Source organism: Scardinius erythrophthalmus (genome assembly GCF_964197995.2).
Source record: "Scardinius erythrophthalmus genome assembly, chromosome: 3".
Taxonomy (NCBI): Eukaryota; Metazoa; Chordata; class Actinopteri; order Cypriniformes; family Leuciscidae; genus Scardinius; species Scardinius erythrophthalmus.
This window is the reverse complement of record NC_138223.1, coordinates 45855733-45870844: the sequence shown is the minus strand read 5'-3', so window position 1 is coordinate 45870844 and position 15112 is coordinate 45855733. Positions and strand designations below refer to the sequence as shown.

At 34.9% G+C, this 15112-nt stretch overlaps 1 pseudogene across 1 annotated transcript in view; it reads right to left on the bottom strand.

Annotated features, from left to right (window-relative positions):
• Nucleotides 1–221: 221 nt before the first annotated feature.
• The window catches only part of LOC308687920 (adhesion G protein-coupled receptor E3-like), a 35675-nt pseudogene continuing 20784 nt past the window's right edge, over nucleotides 222–15112 (bottom strand). Inside the window, exons 11-15 of the transcript in view lie at nucleotides 14644–14759; nucleotides 1190–1262; nucleotides 746–899; nucleotides 435–545; nucleotides 222–328 (exon numbers count right to left, since the gene is read on the bottom strand). The product of the transcript in view is annotated as an adhesion G protein-coupled receptor E3-like (transcript). The remainder of the gene's footprint in view (nucleotides 329–434; nucleotides 546–745; nucleotides 900–1189; nucleotides 1263–14643; nucleotides 14760–15112) is intronic.

Here is a 15112-nt window from a genome sequence, read left to right as displayed (position 1 = left end):
ATAAGAGCATCTCACTTACATACATGCATGAAAATATTAATTACCAGCACAATTAAATAGGAAAAAAAACATGTTTATTAACACAGTAGGTAAAACAGACATTGTGAAAACAGTAGGGAAACTTTGAAGGCAAAACAAAGGAAAACCACATTGGGAGCACAGGCAGAATGACAAACATTACAGGGAAAACACTGGACATTCACAATTAGCAATTCATCCTTTCAGCACAGATCAGCACAGATCTGGCAGAACTCGCTGCAGAAATCTGGGTGGGTGTCTTCACTTATTATTTTAAAAAGTTCCCCCTTTCTTCCTCGACCTCCATATCCTGTGGGTTAGCAAAGACAGCAAATATTTCAATCTTCATTATTCTTTTAAATGTTTTAATTCATCAATGAAAGTAAAACTCCATGGCAACAACTAACAATGCATACCTGGAGTGCAGTGTTTGTATATGTCTCCACATTGCCTACACGTTTCCAGTTTGTACATTTTGTAGTACTCCGTCTTGTAGTACGGTGAGAAAACAGTCCAATTTGTGACACCTGTACACACAATTTTTTTTTTAAATCACACATTCAAAAATACACAAGGCTGGAATTCATTAACCAGCCAATCAGGCAAAAATCACCTGAATTTTTTATACAAACATGTAACTTTTTAAAAAGTTATGCAAAAACTCTGACTGCACAGTGTTAACAAGCAGGTAACACAGTAACAAGCAGGAAACACAGTTAACACTTACTGTCAAGCCAAAGAAAATGGGCTCGTCTCCTGAAGCCTTCCCGTGTCACAAGGTCTCTGAAGCGAGTGCACACAAGGGCCAGCTTCAAAATTGCCTCGTCACCCTCCTGGAGAACTACATCAATACAAATGTCCTCCAGAACAGATGCTGGCAACTGTGAGCAAATAAACAGAAAAGAGAAACAAAAGAAAATATAAATGGCCCAAAAGCCCAGTTCTTCAATTTATCTGTCTTTGTTTTTGGTATATATGTATGTAGTGGGTAAAAAGTAAGGGATGATGACCCAACTGTTTTTTATTGTAAAGTAAAATCTAACAGTGTGATTATGAAGTCAAGGTTGTATAAAATCAACATACTCACTGTACAAGGAATACAAACACTGGTATTCTGTGAGGCAAAATTTCTACAATGTACAAATTGCTAGTGACTTGTGAGACATTATACCATAAGAATCCAGTGGTCCTTGGGACAACCATGCATGTAATCCACTTGATACGTCTTGAGGCTTGAGGCTTCCCTATAAAACCAGTAAATGGTTTAAAAAATAACAAAGAAAGTGAAAACTTTGGAAAGACAACGGTTTTAATCAGAAATAAATCAGAAAGATTTATCACATGCACACACTTTATGTTTAGACTACTTAATCCTCCTATTGTATTTGTTATTTCCCCAGTTATAACCTGGTTTCATTGCTGTGATATCTGAGAGGAATTGGATTTAATAGGACTGCTTAGCTAATCAAATGATCGATCCTAACTGTGTGTTGTAACGTAACGTCGGCGTAACGGCGACCATCAGTAAACGTTATGGATACAAACAATATTTTATATTTTTTATTAAGCTGTTCTTGTCTTTACTAAAATCAAAATTAGGCTAATCAAAGGGAAGAGTGCTCTTACAAATCACGAGGGGAGCGATTTGGCCGCTGATTTCGGCTAACGTATTAGACTTGCTGTTTTTGCTGATGCTGAATCATATTTAGCATACAATGCATTCATTACAAATGTAACTTTAAGTTAAACGTGTGTTTAAACTACACCTGGGGAAACTCACTTCACCTTCAGAGGCTCTGGGGCGACTCAGTCTCTCCAGTTGGGTTGCAGGGCCACCGCACCGCAGCAGACTCGCTGTGTGTGAGCCAGAATGCCGCTCTGCACGTTCGAATCAGGGACGTAGCTAAGTATTTTTTACTCAAGTCATGATGCGTTTAGGGGCGCCCAGGAAACGAAGGTTTTTACGGTAAATGTCGTCTTATTTTCAGCCGGCCTGGGCTGACATCAATGGGGTGGCAGCTGGGGTGGCAAGACCTTTACTAGGGGTGGCAGCTGCCACCCCGTGCCACCCCAGTAGATCCGCCCCTGGCTAAATTAGATACACGTGAAGGTATCACGTGTATATCTATTTAGCTAAACTAATTAGCTTTGGATAATTACTACACGTGCGTGCTAACGTTAACGCTTTAAACGACCTAACTTACCATTAATGGATGGCAGTTTGGCGGACTAACTTAGTTAACTTAAGGTCTTGGCGTTATCAAAAAGTATGGACACTGTCAAAACTTTACCATATAAGTGTGATCATTACTTAAAGACGCACACTAAATTATTAATCTATCTCGACTATATTAGAAATCAAAATGTAGACTTACATTGATGAGAGCAATGGCGACCACCTTCACCATATGCTGGTTAATCTGGTGGTGGGGCGCCGTGGGGACGGAGTATGTATAGTGGGAGGAGTTGGATCTGGATCCAACTCCTCCCCGTGGATTTCATGTTCTGCATTGAGGACCATCTCGAAAAACCCAGCACAGCATGTTTATTGGATTTAACTAATATTGTCTTGACTAACAATTTTTTTTCGTTTTCAAGATGATTTTTATTTACAAGTAAAAGGTACTGCGATGGGTAGTAAAATGGCACCAAATTATGCTTGTTTGTATATGGGAGTTTTTGAAAATGACTTCATTTTAAATGAGTCAAATTCTTTTTTTCCTAAGATTTTGCTTTACAAGCGGTATATTGATGACATTTTTATGATCACTAAGGCTACACCTGCAGAGATGTTGATGTTTTTGGATTATCTTAACTCAAGGACTGAGCATGTGAATTTCACTATGGAATGCGATCCAATAAGTATTAGTTTTCTTGATGTTCGTGTGTACATATGTGACGGGAAACTCCATACCGATCTGTATCGAAAACCAACGGATCGTAATACTGTTTTAAGAGGCGATAGTTTCCATCCTAGACCTTTAATTAGGAGTTTACCTATCAGTCAATTTAAGCGTGTGCGTAGAGTTTGCAGCACAGATGAATCTTACACTCAACAATCCACTGATTTAACAAAAAGATTTTTGAATCGTGGTTACCGAAAAGAATGGATTGAAAATGCCAAGAAGAAATTCGACGAGACATCTCAAATGCAGTGTTTACGAACAAAGCATGATAATAAAACGCAATTTTTTAATGCTCCCATTTGTACTACGAAGTATTCCGCATTAGGTGCAGAGTTCCGCAGAGTCTTAAATAATCATTGGCATATTATTTCAAGTGATCCTAAATTATCAGGTGTCTTTAAAAATGGTCCGAAACTAGTTTTTAAACGACAAAACAATCTTCGTGACTTGCTTGTAAAATCTGAATATCCTTCACGTATAAAACAATGCATTCCTACTCTTCCTCCAGGTAATTACAGGTGTGGTAATTGCGCCCAGTGTGCTTTTACACACAAATGTAAATATTTTAGTCATCCACGCACTGGTCGTAATATTGCGATACGGGGTACTATTACCTGTGCCTCTACTCATGTGATCTATTTAATCCGTTGTCCTTGCGGTCTTGCATACGTGGGTAAAACGTCCAGACAATTGCGTACTCGCATTAGTGAACATCGTAGCAACATTAGGACTGGAGATATGCGTAGTCCTATAGCATCTCATTTTAGACAAGTAGGTCATAATGTCAGCGTTTTGCAATACATCGGTATAGAAAAGGTCATAAAACCCTCAAGAGGAGGAGATTATGAGAAGAAATTATTACAAAGGGAATGTTTTTGGATCTACACCTTAAATACTTTGTCACCTTCAGGGTTGAATGAGGATTTTGATATTAAGCCTTTTTTATAGTGACTTATCTTATCTGTTGAGACAATTTTTTTTTTTTTTTGACACTATCCCTTTAGTGAATAGACTTAATCATTTATTATTATTATTATTTTTTTTGACACTATCCCTTTAGTGAAGAGATTTAATCTTTTTTTTTTTTCTTTTTTTTTTTACATGATCTGTACTTGTCACATGATCTGTATTTGTCACATGATCTGTACTTGTTACATGTTTCTGTGTGTGTGTGCCCAATTAGGGTGATCACCTGTGTCTATTTAAGGTTGTTTTTACTTCACACTGATATTGTGCCTGATGAAGACCTGAGGGTCGAAACGTTGCCTTGTTTAATAAAATCCATTTGGAAGCAGTTAACGTCAGTGTGCGGACTTCACACTACTTTATTTTTGTGGAAACCACATATTAATCATGTAAAAAGAAAAATGTCACAATCCATTGCAATATTACATAAACTAAACATATTCTGAATGAAAATTCATTATATATTTTGTATTGTGCGCTCATAGTTCCATACATGATCTATTGTGTGGAGGTTTGGGGACATGCATATAAAAAGAATATAAATCCAATATATATGTTACAAAAAAGAGCAATAAGGATAATAAAACATGTTGACTATCACGAGCCAACTAATCAATTGTTTAGTAATTTGAATGCTTTAAAATTTTTTGATTTAGTAAATTTCTATACTGTACAGACAATGTATAAAGTCTATAATAATTTGCTTCCAAACTGTATTCAGAGGCTGTTTGAAATAAGAGAAAGTCAGTATGGAATAAGAGGAATGCATATGTTTAAAAAAAATAAGGGCAAGAACTAATACAAAAAATAGATGCATATCTGTCAAAGGGGTTAATCTATGGAATAATTTGCATACGGAATTAAAATTGTGTAATTCACTTTGTAAATTCAAGAAAATGTTTAAAAACAAGGTGGTTAATAATTATTTAATTTAACGGGTATTAAAATATTTTTATTTTTCCTTGTTCTTTCTTTTTTCTTTATATATTTTGTATATGTATGTGTGTCTTGTATTAATCACTATTAGTGAAAAAGTGGCGCTCATTTGATTGATAATTGTGTACAAAGGGTAGGCTTAATAAGCAGAGGCTTCAGCCTACACCTTTTCGGTTATTATGTATAACTTTATTTTTTATTTATGATTGATTGTCTGTGAGGACCGGGAAAACTAAATAAAATTGAAAATTGAAAATTGTTACAGGAGTCAATCTGTTCACCACGGTGCCATTGCCACGGTACCGGTTACAGTTTCAAAAACGATTAAATAATACCGTTTAGAAGTTCTACATCAATAGTGTTTATCAAAAGACTGGTTAATTATTTTTTTTTTTTAAACAATTACCATTTGCAGAAATGGCCTGAGATTTAACATCCAAAACATTGTTTTACTGTAATCATAACATATCTTATGAAGCAGCAGGGAAACGAAGGAGCAATAATTCAGATGCAACAACATTGATTCCAAATACACAAATATAATCCACATCAAAAATCCAAACCAGGAACAAAATGCAAGGAACAAGAGTGTAACAGCTTTACAAAACTTGCAAAGACAACAACCGACACAAGGAAACTAAAACACAGGGAATACATACACAAGGAAAACAAGAGGCTAAAGAAGGACAGGTGTAAGCAATGAAAAACAAGGGTAGCAATGTAGGGCTGGGCGATTTAAATTGCGATATTGTTATGCGCATCTCGTCAGTAAAGCCGGTTCCTTGATTAGTAGTAAATCACCATCACCTGCTTTCAGATGGAGCGGCATTTACTACAAAGAGCCGTAGTTAACTGACAAGCTGAGCCAAATCACATCAATATCGCGGACGTATCGCCAGCGATATTTAATGCGATATGGCTCAGCTTGTCAGTTAACTACGGCTCTTTGTACACAGCAAACACTCCTGTGTTAAATTAACACTCCTGGGAGTGTATGAGGCCACACTCAAGAGTGTTTAAGTTAATGAGATAATTAAGTGATTATTTTAGTGATGATTGAACATTATTGAAGACACCTGATGTTAACAAGCAGAATCACTGAAGGAGAAAATCTCAAATTGTAAGCCACCGTTATGACGATCAATGGTTGCTTTAGTTGGACTCTTGACCCATATATTATTAACTTTAGATTTTGTTTGTCTGTTGAATCTGGTTTATAATCGCCAGTTGAACAAAGAAAAAAGTGATCTGATGGTGTTGGTTATATTATGACAATCATCATTTGAACTTGATCACTGAACTCATTAAGATCCTTCTTTCTGACTTCGATTTATGTTGTTGGTTACAGCATAACTGTGAGTCTGCATAAATGCCCAGGATTTTTGATATAATATAAAGGATTTCTTAAAAGTTGTTTAAAAAAGAAAACCATTCTTTTAGGCACACGCAGATGTCAAGATTCAGCCTATGCATCTCAACAATGGTGACGAGCAGAATATTCAATTAGGAAAAGTCAATTACATAGACAATTCAGATCATAATTTATTCATACCGCAATGCATGATGGGAGCCATTAATGAGTTGTAAATTGGTGGCAGCCACTGCAATATTTTTTATTATTGTCACCATTGTTGAGATTCACAGACTGATTATTGATGTCTGTGTTTTAAATGAATTTGTCCGAATATCTTTTGATCAGAACAATGTTTATTAAATATTTTGAATTAAAGTACTGATAATCGTAGGCTGAAGAATCACAAAACTGCTGCTAACAAGTTAAATCAAACTATCTCAATAAGTTTCCTTTTTCAGATCACAGCATGATTATGTCAAAACATAACCAACACTATAAGATAACATTTTACTTTGTTCATTTAACTGTTATAAATCAATAACAGCAGACAAACAACAGTAAATATTAAAGTAAACATATAATGGTCTAGAGCCCAACTAAAGCAAACACCCATCAACTTAATGGTAACTTACAATTTGTGATTTTCTCCTTCAGTGATTCTGCTTGTTAACATCAGGTGTCTTCAATAATGCTCAAGCATCACTAAATTAATCACTTAATTATCTCATCAGCCCTAAATGCCGCTCCATCTGAAAGCAGGTGATGGTGATTTACTAATAATCAAGGAACCGGCTTTACTGACGAGATGCGCATAACAATATCGCGATTTAAATCGCCCAGCCCTAGCAATGGAAACAGACAAGGGAGCAGAGGTGGAAAGTCCAGGGGTCAGAAAGTAAAAGTCCTGCCATATATTTATTCCACCCATGAACTCACACAGCAAAAACTCCAGTGTTAAATGAACTCTCCTGGGAGTTTATTTGGCTCCAGACTCAAGAGTGTTGAAGTTAATGAGATAATTTAAGTGATTGATTGAGTGATGATTGAGCATTATTGAAGACACCTGATGTTAACAAGCAGAATCACCAAAGGAGAAAATCTCTTTTTTTCAGTTGCCATTATGGTGATCAGTGTTGGCTTTAGTTGGGCTCTTGAACCTTAAACTAATACCGTTAGATTTTGTTTGGCTGTTCTATCAGTGTTATAACTCTCAGATGAACAAAGAGAAAAGCTGATCAGGTCATGTTGGTTGTGTTTCAACATAATCATCTTTTGACTTGAATCACAAAGCTCATTCAGAGAGTTAGGTTTACCTTGCTGATTACAGCAGTCTATGATTCTACAGTATACTCTTATCAATATAATCCGCATTTTCAAAATAATCCAAAAGATTTCTTTAAAGTTGTCCTGATCAAAACACTTTGAAAAGTTTTTTTTTTTTTTTTTTTTTTGGACACACTGACACCAAGAATCAGCCTGTGATTCTCAACAATGGTGACAATAATAAAGCATGTTGCAGTGCATTCTGGGTACCACCAATCAAAACTCATTCATGGCTCCCATCATGCATTGCGGTATGAATAAATTATGATCTGAATTGTCTTACTAATTTCCTTTCCCTAATTGAATATTCTTTTTGTCAGCATTGTTGAGATTCATACACTGATTCTTGATGTCTGTGTGCGCCTTAACCCTCAGAGGTCGGAGATCACGCCGGCGTGATCTGCTCGCTTTTTTCCTTATGAGTTGAATTGAGACCCAAAATACTCTTTTGACTTTGATTTTACAAAACAAGTTTCATACATCAATCGATTCTGTTAAATGTGTATTATTTTTGTGTATACTCACAATAAAAACAAAGTGTTGTGCTTTTTGCCAAATAAAGAAAAATAAACGTGATGCGAGTTCTGCCTTCTATCTGCCAGTGTCGTCCATTCTGAAACGCGTCCGAAAATGAACAATAACTCAGCGAATACTCAGTCAAATAGGCAAACAGACATACAGGCATGAAGCTTGAATTCTCTTCTCTTAAATGAAGTAATTTATATAAAAAACAAATATTCTCATGTTGTGAAATCTGTATTAAAAGAGAGCGATTCCAGTCGACCTCATTAGAGCTAATTCAAATGTAATGTGACTCCGCCTACGGAGAGCGCGCACTATTCAAACGCAAATGAATGAGGCAATCCAAGCAAACCTGTGAACGCCCCCATATCAGTTTATTCAGATCATTACTTTAACACCGTCTCAGCAGCGCTGTGAGCAATAACAATAATGAAAAAAGTACCTCAGAAGTGCGGGTATATCAAGGAGCGAGCTGAGGAATACTGTAAGTTTTTTTTTCTTCTCACGTGAATCGGGTTTCTGTTTTTAATGAATGAACGGCAGAGATGCGCGCTGTTTACCACAGCTCGCAAAAAAGACAGTTTAAATTTAAATCGCGTGTGTGAATGAATGAGGATGTTTTAGCAAACTGTATTACTATGAGTAAAAATCGACTGAAATATGTTGAAATAAAATGTAGGCTATTTGTACGTATTTGTACGTAGCAATACGTATTAAACTGGAATTTTATATGCCCTAATATTTCATAAAAACAACGTTACAGTCAGGCGAAATATGAAAGACAACATTTTGTTGACTAGATTTGAGTACAGTTTTTACTGTAGAATATACTGCCACATAAGCTTTTGATGAAAAAAGTAGCCTACCTCAGAAGTGCGGGTATATCGAGGAGCGAGCTGGGAATACTGTAAGTTTTTTTTTCTTCTCACGTGAATCGGGTTTCTGTTTTTGATGAATGAACGGCAGAGATGCGCGCTGTTTACCACAGCTCGCAAAAAGACAGTTTAAATTTAAATCGCGTGTGTGGATGAATGATGATGTTTTAGCAAACTGTATTACTATACTGAGATGAGAAAAATCGACTGAAATATGTTGAAATAAAATGTAGGCTATTTGTATAAGCAATACACTGCAAATTAACATTTATATGCCCTAATATTTCATAAAAACAACGTTACAGTCAGGCGAAATATGAAAGACAACATTTTGTTGACTAGATTTGAGTACAGTTTTTACTGTAGAATATACTGAATATATATATCAAATAAGCTTTTGTTTAGCAATTTATATATATATATATAAAATAAAGTCATCAACTAAGATGTTAGCTGTTCCAATTTTGGCTATATTCAAACTAATGAATACATAGATAGGCCTAAAATGTAGGCCTATAATCTTTTTTTTTTTTACAAAGAAAGAGTACACTTGAAATATTGTTGAAATTTTAATTATTGTTGTAATTGTAACCTTTTTAATAAAATAGCAAAACATATTTACAAGATAGATGTAAGCAAAATCTTAAATGGTCAATATAAGTCTTCTTCTAATTTTTTGTCCTTGCATTGTGGCTCAGTCAGTCAGAGTCACACCTGAATGAATGGCTAATTATGCAGAGTCATTATGCATAATGGGTGGGACATTTTGTATTCCAAGGTGTAAACCACTCCTCGTTCACGCCCACTCGCATAATGGCTTTCCAAGCAAAACCTGTTTTACATCAATTTAAATCAATGTATTGTTTTATCTGAACGATAAAGCAAGACTATTTTCACATAATTTTGAAGCCAGAACTCGAAGGAAGAACATCCATTTCTCAAAAGTCTTATTCATGCATATTTATTATGAGTTTTGAGGTCTTCTTTCAGCAACTTTCATTTTTAATTTTTTCAATAATCACGCATAAGCATTATTCTCTTAAAAATATATATATATACACACTGTAAAAACGAACTTTTTGGTATAGTAATATATATTAAATTAACCATCATAATTTTTACTTTATAAAATTAAAATTCAATGAGAACTAGAATTTTCTAAGTAAAATTTGAAATATCTACACATTTAATTCAAGTAATAAATTAACTGGTTGGAAAGAGTAAATCTTATTATATATTTGCTTGTAATATTTAAACATTTTATAGTCACTTCACATAAACATAGTAATTTTAAGTAAATTTTAATCGAAAAAGTATAGCGCGTTTGAATCCGCACATGCGTGTTTGGACAAGACAGTCTAACTGCCACTTTAGGTCAGACGGATTGACGAGCTGCTGCGTGGCTGCTTTTTGTCGTGTTTGAGGTAAGTTTGTCTTTCTGTTTTACATTTAATAAAAGATGGGTCTGTGTGGATTTTGATTGATGATTCTTGTTTACTTGACTCAATAGACAATATCGTATAACTGCCCGCAGTCTTATAACATGGATCTTATAACATGGCCTCGTATTAGTGTAACGGGTCTGGGTTATCCATAGTACATTAACGTTATAACCCCGCCTTTACATTTCACTTCCTACATTAGTTAACGGATATTTAATCAGAAAAGTTTTCAATAGTTTTATAGATTCACAAAGCACTGTTTTTCGTGTAAAAATTTCAAACTGATTGGATACCGTTGTAACTGCTAACGTTAGCTTGCTAACATTAGGCCTTAAAATTAACATTAACCGCTTTCCTGCTGTAACGTTAAGTAATGTTAACGTTATACTGTTGACTATGGAAAAGTTTGAATTTTCTTAATGAATATTGCCCAGGAAGGTCTACACATAAAGCTACAATTTTTCAATTGCACTAAATCGTGCATAAATGAGGTCTCAAAATAAGGTCTGTGTTTCTAAAAGCATCGTGCGCTAAGTTGATCGTAGAGATAATACTTTTTTTAGTAAGTGTATGTGTTCATTCTGTTGTGATAATGAAGTCACTTTCTATTTTTGTTTCTCAAAAGATTTATATTTTTTCTTCTAAACTGTATGCAGGAGGACAGCTGCAGTGACATCACTCAGCACACCGTTCAAATACTGGTCGTCCATCCATGGTGCTGATGGAGAAGATCCAATTGATGCATCCATCCTTCTTAAAGGAGAACTCCGGTCAATTTTAATATTTTTTTTGTAAATTTGAAGTGCTGTCAGTACAGAGAACGACAAAAATCGGTGTTGCCTACACGTGTTATCCTTTTTTTTTTTTTTGCTGCCCTGTTTGCACCCTGTTGACTTAAATGGGGCACGTTTTAAACCTGCTTTTAGCCTCTTAACATACTTGATGTGTCATTACAAGTGCACAGCTAATGTGAGTGATTCCTTCAGAGTGAACACGGGTGAATCTGACTGCAGTAGATCATAGGTAACTCAGCAACAGTGGAGAACTCGACAATCGACTACTGTGGACTTCGAACCGAAAACAGGAAGTAAATACAGGTATGTTCACTGGCTGAATTAACATCACTTTTAACCATATCTTTCACATCTACTGCAGTCAGATTCACCCGTGTTCACTCTGAAGGAATCACTCACATGACCTGTGCACTTGTAATGACACATCAAGGATGTTACGAGGCTAAAAGCAGGTTTAGTACTTGCCCCATTGAAGTCAACAGGGTGCAAATTTTTAAAAAGAGGATAACACGGTGTAGGCAACACCGATTTTTGTCGTTGTTCTCTGTACTGACAGCACTCCAAATTGACCAAAAAATGACCGGAGTTCTCCTTTAATCTTTACCCAAAAGTTCAAAGATTAAGGATGAAGTTGTATTAAATGCTATGGTGGTATGATGTAACTGTTTAAACATTCAGCTGTTCATGTTTTAATACATTAAAGTTGTAATGGTATTCTTTAAAAGTTCACTATTTCAGAGTGCTGTTTTGAATGTTGAATGTTTTGCATATATTTTTTTTTTTAATACATTTGTTGTTTAAAACAAGGGTTACAGTATAATTCTGAATTTTTGCTGAATTCACCTGTGTCAAGAGATGACTGTGAATGTTCATTTTTGTATGAAGAACATTTTTTGATGACTGAAAAATAAACTGTTTAATTGTATACAATATATATTTTAATTGTGTGATTCGTGAAAAATATAGAGAAAATATTAATTTATTTATGTTCATGATTATAAAAAAGAAATTAGCAATGTTTACATAATTATAGGGAGTATTATAATTTCATAAAACTAAGTAAATGAAAACAAAAAAACTTAAATAAAATCTACTTATTTACTTCATTAAATGGTAAGATTTACTTAATAATTTCATAAAAGCAAGCTTCCTAATTATAAAACAATAAATAAACTTTACTTAATTACTTTAAATAAATATTACTTCTAAATGAAATGTAAATAGGTAATTTTTACTTAATTTCTTCATGAGCGTTACATTCAATACTAAGTAAATTTTACTTGATAATGACACGTAAGTTGTACTTGATATTATAGCAGTAAAATTTACTTAAAATATACTTGTGCAAATTGTTACGAGGATTTTATTAAGTAAATCTTACAAGTAGTTTTTTTCAGTGCATGCATGGTGATCACATATTTTGGTAGCCCTGTTTGTGCTATATAGAGTGAATTTACACCTTTGCCATTAACATGTTTATAAATAACTGAAAAAAGCACAAATGTCAGAGCATGTCAGAACACCTCCAGTGCCCAGAAAACACCTCAGACTCCAGAGGGTTAAAGAAAGATTTTTTTTTTTTTTAATATCAGAACAACTTCTAAGAAATCATTTGGATTATAATGACAAATCTGGATATTATTCTGTAGAATCACTGTGACGCTGTTATGACCAATATACATTTAAGTCAGAGATTAGACTTTAAATGAGTTCAGTGATTCAGGTTAAATGAAGATTATGTTAAAATATAACCAACACCTGTTCACCTTTTCTCTTTGTTCATCTGGTGGCTGTTATAACACAGATACAGCAGCCAAACAAAATCTAAAGTTAAACATTTAAAGGTCAACTGCCCAACTAAATCAAACACCGATATCCATAATGGTAACTAAAATTGTGATTTTTCTCCTTCAGTGATTCTGCTTGTTATCATCAGGTGTCTTCAATAATGCTCAATCATCACTCAATCAATCACTTAATTATCTCATTAACTTTAACACTCTTGAGTCTGGAGCCAAATAAACTCCCAGGAGAGTTAATTTAACACTGGAGTTAAACACATCATAAAAAATATATATATATATATATATATCTTTCTTTAAGGCGCACACAGACATCAAGAATCAGTGTATGAATCTCAACAATGGTGACAAAAAGAATATTCAATTAGGGAAAGGAAATTAGTAAGACAATTCAGATCATAATTTATTCATACCGCAATGCATGATGGGAGCCATGAATGAGTTTTGATTGGTGGTACCCAGAATGCACTGCAACATGCTTTATTATTGTCACCATTGTTGAGAATCACAGGCTGATTCTTGGTGTCAGTGTGTCCAAAAAAAAAAAAAAAAAAAAAACTTTTCAAAGTGTTTTGATCAGGACAACTTTAAAGAAATCTTTTGGATTATTTTGAAAATGCTGATTATATTGATAAGAGTATACTGTAGAATCATAGACTGCTGTAATCAGCAAGGTAAACCTAACTCTCTGAATGAGCTTTGTGATTCAAGTCAGATCAGCTTTTCTCTTTGTTCATCTGAGAGTTATAACACTGATAGAACAGCCAAACAAAATCTAACGGTATTAGTTTAAGGTTCAAGAGCCCAACTAAAGCCAACACTGATCACCATAATGGCAACTTAAAAAAAGAGATTTTCTCCTTTGGTGATTCTGCTTGTTAACATCAGGTGTCTTCAATAATGATCAATCATCACTCAATCAATCACTAAATTATCTCATTAACTTTAACACTCTTGAGTCTGGAGCCAAATAAACTCCCAGGAGAGTTCATTTAACACTGGAGTTTTTGCTGTGTGAGTTCATGGGTGGAATAAATATATGGCAGGACTTTTACTTTCTGACCCCTGGACTTTCCACCTCTGTATTTGACATTATTTTGATGGTTGCTATCTATCTGGGACCCTAATCAAACACACCTGAACCAGCTAATCAATGTCTTCAGGATTACTAAAAAGCTACAGACAGGAGAGTTTATCAGGGTTTGAGCTAAACTCTGCAGGACAGTGGCCCTCCAGGACAGCATTTGCCCATCCCTGTCCTTGAGTTTCTTCTAATGAGCTGATGAGCTGAATCAGGTGTGTTTGATTAGGGAGACAAAAGCCGTTTCTCAATATGCGTTCTTGTCTGTACTTGTGTTCTTGTGGACTTGTGAAACGTCATCAGTCGCTGCCCAAGTACTGTTCCAATTCAAAGTTCACATCTAGCCAAGTCCAGTTCAAATCCCCGGATGTGCTCTTGATCCGCCTCTTTTACCGAGGATGCATTGAGAGGTGACTTGTGCGGACTTGAGACAGCCAGGTATCCCAGAATGCATCTCACACGAACCAGCAAGCGTCAATAGCAGAGGAGAAACCCCACGTAATTTAAAAATACTGCTTTAATTGTGTCACGAAATGTAGTTTTTTAGGTGAGAATGTAGTTGTTTAAAGCTCAAACCTTTGGTTTATTTATAAAGATAGCGCCTATTTGAAAATTTGATCTGACGTTTTCGGAGTTGTGAGAACCAGGCAGTCGGACGCTCGCCGCTCATGTACTCCGCCGAGAACAGCCTTTCCTCGGTTAGTGCAGCTGCGTTTGCCGCTGGCTCGGATGTCTCCAGTCTAGTGGTTTAACATGAGATATAAATCGTCTTGTGTATATCTAACGGACGATTTATTTATTTATTTATTTTATTTGTCTCATTAATCTATAATTTGTTCCCCGGCAAAACGTTAAGCTGAGGGCAAAGTGAAGTTTCATAGCTTTATTTAGTCTATTTAACTTCACGTTGTAGCCTAGAGAGCTGACTTATGTTTGACTGAATTGTTTGCTTTATTATTGTATAGCTTCTTATACCTTTTAGGCTACTTATACTTTTATAATGGCTATTATTGATCATTAAAACGGACATTTAACAAAAAAGGTTATGTCATTTTATTTTATATATTTAAAACATAAAATATTTTATTATACA